Raw genomic sequence first — 5,307 nt, 5'->3', positions numbered from 1 at the left:
TCTGCATCGCTTTTCTATCCTGAGATGTAGTGGCCTCCGACACAGACCGGGAAACTGAGGCACGCTAGGGGGCTAGAACTGACACCCAGTGGTCCCCCACGTTACACTGATCTGAGTGCAGGCGTCCCCTCGCAGCGCGGGCGGTTTTTCAGAGTCACAATATTGGCCTCAAACATACCTTCCAGGCCCCCACAGCGGGGGCCCCCGCTCGGATTTCAGACTATGTATTGAGCCAGGCAGGACCGTACCACTCGCTTGCACCGCAAGACTGGCCTCCCCATTTACTCCCCCCGGGTGACAGTGTTGGAGCCATTCCTGCTCTCCCTTCCGGGGGCAAGCAGCCAAGCAGCAGTGAAGAGCCAGTCTGGGGCACAGAATTCTGTGCTCTTACAAGTGCTCGTCAGCCCTCTTGCCTGAAGATTTCCAGGGTATGTTTCCACCTCTAAAAGGAAGATATTGTGGGGCTGGCCCGGTGGCGGAGTGGTTAAGTACTCGTGCTCTGCTTCCCCAGGCCCCGGTTCCGGGTTCACAGGCCGGGATCCGGGCTCGACCTAAGCACCGCTCATCAAGCCATGCTATGGCGGCGTCCCCACATACAAAATAGAGGGAGATGGGCACAGACATTAGCGCAGGGCCGATCTTCCTCACCAAAAAAAGAAAAAAAAAGAAAAGATATTGTGAGATCTTTGGATTTGAACCCAAGGGTGAACTAAAGAGGGGTGGAGGACACATTCTCCTGGGAATCAAGTTGTTAATAGAACATAAAATAAGAATGTGTCCGTGCAAATGGCTTTCAGCCCTAACCCCACCCTTCCCATAACTCCTAGGAGTGCCCAGGACCTAAGTGTGAGGTCAAGGACATGGAACAACAACTCCACCAAACAAGTTAGGAGCTAGAGTAATGGGCTTGGCTGCTACTGGCCCTGGAATAAAACAAAAAGAAGGTAAGCAGAGTTGTAAAGCCCTCTGTTGACGCCAGGCTGTCGAGGCAGGGGTCTAGTGGCAGAAATGAAGACAGCAACAAGCAGAGGACAGAAGGTAAAGGGATAGAGAGGAAAGAAGAAAGGGGATAGAAGAAAGGAGCCAATACTAGATTATGTAAGGTACAGAGAGGTAAAACAGCAACGCAAGAGCATGGCTAACAGCAGATAACTTAATCCTTAATTATACCACACACTGTGCCTAGGTGTATACAAGTCACTGAGGTGGGCATTATCCATCTGGGAAGGGTGACTATACGTCCTGGTTTGCCTAGGACAATCCCAGGAGTCACCTGCTGTCCCAGAATGTATGATGGACCAGCTCTGGGGTCAGTAACACCCAACAGACATTAGGCCTGAAAGAAGGCAGGTTAAGGGATGGAAAATAAACTAGAATAATGAGCTGATATCTCCAGGAAGACAGCAACTTGTTCTAAGGAGTTAAAGGGAAGAATAAAGTTGGAATACAAATGAGCCAAGGTAACAGCTGAAGTTACTTGATGCTACACAGGAAGAGCCTGTGGACATCACCAGAGGAATGGAAGGGACCAGGGCGCCAGAGGTGCTATCCAGACTTCAGTAGTGTGGAACATCTATCTTTCCATCTCAGAGAGAAGCCCAAGGAATAAGCCTCATTACTGCTCATTTTACATGTCCCTCTGGAGACATTGTGTTTGTGCCTCTCAGGGAACCATGCTTGTCTGGGGCTGGAACTCTTACAGAGGCATTAAGAATATGCCCGCACGGTGGTGTGGCTATTATTCATGGAGTGCCAGCAAGTAGCTGAGAGCAGGGCCAGTCCTGAGATAGTCTTTGCCTTATCGCAGTTACTCCCTGTGAATTCCAGCCATATATCCCTCTTTAGGGGCCAGGATGGCAGCTGGAACACTCCTGCCAATGTTCCTCACTTGCTCCTGTGGGCGAGCTAGACAATCTCTTTGCTTCCTGCTGCTTGGGAGGAATGTGATGTCTCAGATACTCCTTTCACTCACCTACATAAGCTGTCCACTCTTGACTCAACTTCCTGTTGTCTGGCACCCCCTTACATACCACCTCCTCAAACCCTGTAGCATCTGAAAGAAATAAGAACGGAAGGGATGAGCACTGAATCAGAGACTAAAGGAAAAGATCTTCATTTCTTATTGTGGATAACTCTTTAATTTGTCAAAAATGCTTACCATGGTTTAGTATCAGACACTTGTAAGACAAGAGCTGGCAGTTAATGGCCTTTTTGCCCATCAAATACCAGTTCCTACTGCTAGCAAGTTTCATTGATCATCCACAGGACTTTCTGGGCAGCCAGTTATCTGTTTAAGCCCTTTTTGATATGGCAACAAGTGTTCTCCCTGGTTTTCTCAGAGACCCAGGGACCTGAATGCTTGAGAAAGTCTATGAGAACAAGTGCCGTGAGAATAAGCCATTAGGCAACACTCGCAAATTTCACCATGCACATACAAGCATCATTCTTTGAACACATCTCCGTCTTCCTCCTTCTGTCTTACTAAATAGACAATAGCATGTTTTTTTGTGATAGAATCAATACCCAGACCCTTGATTAATGGGGTAGGAGTTGGGATATTAGGAGAAATAGAGATTCTTCAACCTTTTAAAGATTTGATTTCATATTAGGCCTTTTGATTGAGGGCCCAAGTGGTGTAGTGAAAAGAAAATGGGCTTTGAGGCAGAGCCAATCCTGGCTCAGATCTACTATTTCTCTAAACTTCAGTTCCCTCATCTGTAAAATGTGTATAATAGCATCTACGTTGCAGGGTGGCTGTAAGAATTAAAAATTATGCATACAAAAAGTGCCTGGCTATATTAAATAAGCTTGGTAAGTGGAACAATTATTTTATGTGCATGAGCTTATGTATAGTATTAGGATCAGATACTGACTACAACTGATAGAAACCAATGACTATTATAAATGAGAACAAAATATAGGGTCAAAGGATCAGAGTCCTTAAAAAGTATCAATGGGTATAACAGAATAGGTGTGACCTGCAAAATCCTTAGTCTCCTATGTGTGTATATGTGTATGTGTGTCTGTGTGTGTGAATGTGTATGTATGTGGGTATCTGTGTATGTGTGTGTATATACAACTTCACTCACTGAGTTATTGTAAGCATCATGATAACACATGTTGAATAATTTGGGGTTGACAAGGATGGATGTATGGATTGAGTAAAATGTCATAAAAATGAGGAAGCTATTATTATCTCAAATATGTCAGATGCTGAAATCTCACTAAGAAGAGTTGCTATTAAATTTCTTCCAGCCAACAATCAAAAGATAGATCAACCAGGTGACCATGTATCCCAAAAGATTTTGTTTCTCAATAAAAGACAATGATCTGGAAGGGCTTGGCAAAGATAGTCCTAGCCTTGCTATAAGTGGTGAAAAGTAGGGCCTTCAGTCTATTCAAGACTGGACTGATGGTTCATGATGGCCTGAAGAATGGGCTTTGGAGACCACCATCAGCCATACAAGGAGGCAGCCCTGCTCTCAAATGGTCAACCGGCGATGGCCGCAGGTATATACGAGGACAACCTGAAAGCAGGCAGTCTTCAGGAATGGAGGAGCAGATTGGGGAAGCGCTTAAATTATTATACTCTCCCAAAGTCATTTTGTTCTGATGAAAAAGTAAAAAGGAATATATAGTAATGATAAAAATGAGGCAGCCTCAGGTAGCCTAGTCACACAAGCTGAGGACAATTTTTGGTTGCTCTAATATCTGAAAGTAACAATTTATTCATTTAATAAATACTTGTTAAGTGCCCATTATGTGCCAAGCACAGTGCTATGTGTGAGAATACATTGATGAATAAGACAGGAACAGCCCTAACCTCAAAGAATTTACAGTTGAATGGGACAGAGATGAACAGAGACATAATTCCATCTCAAAGAGCTCTAGTAGAAGAGATCAACTCAAACAAGAAATAGCTTATAGAGGTATGTTCATATTGCTATGGTGGCACCGAGAAGGGATCAAATAACTCTGGGAGAGTATTGAAAGGCCTCGCAGTAGGTAATATAAGAAGCAGAGGTGGGGGCCGGCCCCGTGGCTTAGCGGTTAAGTGCGCGCGGTCCGCTACTGGCGGCCTGGGTGCGGATCCCGGGCGTGCACCGATGCACCGCTTCTCCGGCCATGCTGAGGCCGCGTCCCACATACGGCAACTAGCAGGCTGTGCAACTATGACATACAACTATCTACTGGGGCTTTGGGGAGAAAAAGGGGAAAAAAGGAGGAAGATTGGCAATAGATGTTAGCTCAGGGCCAGTCTTCCTCAGCAAAAAGAGGAGGATTGGCATGGATGTTAGCTCAGGGCTGATCTTCCTCACGAAAAAAAAAAAAAAAGAAGCAGAGGTGAAGTACAGCTAGGCGCATGCCAAGTAGAGATGAGAAAGGTAGAACCAAGCAGAGTGCATGTGCACTAGCATGTGCAAAATAAGGCATGAGAAAGCATGTATATTTAAGAAATGGTGCATGAGAAATTCTGTATGGAGTTCATGTGCACAGAGAGGAGTTGCAGAAGATATGATTGTTATTACTTGTGGTGAGATAGTGAAGAGCCTAAAAGTCAATGTTAAGGGGTTGGAATTTTATCCTTTGGACAGTTGGGTGTTACGACAAGGAGGGTTTTTTTTTTATCGTTTTAATTTTATTTTTATTGCGGTAACATTGGTTTATAACATTGTATAAATTTCAAGTGTACATCATCATACTTCTATTTCTGCATAGATTACATCATGTTCACCACCCAAATACTAATTACAATCCATCACCATACACATGTGCCTAATCATCCCTTTTGCCCTCCTCCCTCCTCCCTTCCCCTCTGGTAACCACCAACCCAATCTCTGTCTCTATGTTTGTTGTTGTTTTTATCTTCTATTTATGAGTGAGATCATATGGTATTTGACCTTCTCCCTCTAACTTATTTTGCTTAGCATGATACCCTCAACGCCCATCCATGTTGTCACAAATCATTTCTTATTGCTGAGTAGTATTCCATTGTGTATACATATACCACATCTTCTTCATCCATTCACCCATTGATGGGCACTTGGGTCGCTTCCAAGTCTTGGCTATTGTGAATAATGCTGCAATAAACACAGGGGTGCATGTATCTTTACTCATTGGTGTTTTCATGTTCTTTGGATAAATACCCAACATAGGAATAGCTGGATCGTATGGTAGTTCTATCCTTAATTTTTTGAGGAATCTCTGTACTGTTTTCCATAGTGGTGCACCAGTTTGCACTCCTACCAGCAGTGTATGAGAGTTCCCTTCTCTCCACATCCTCTCCAACACTTGTTTCCTGTCTTG

This window comes from Ceratotherium simum, chromosome 7 (assembly GCF_057802395.1).
Source record: "Ceratotherium simum simum isolate JZ-2026a chromosome 7, ASM5780239v1, whole genome shotgun sequence".
Lineage (NCBI taxonomy): Eukaryota > Metazoa > Chordata > Mammalia > Perissodactyla > Rhinocerotidae > Ceratotherium > Ceratotherium simum.
This window is presented reverse-complemented; position numbering follows the sequence as displayed.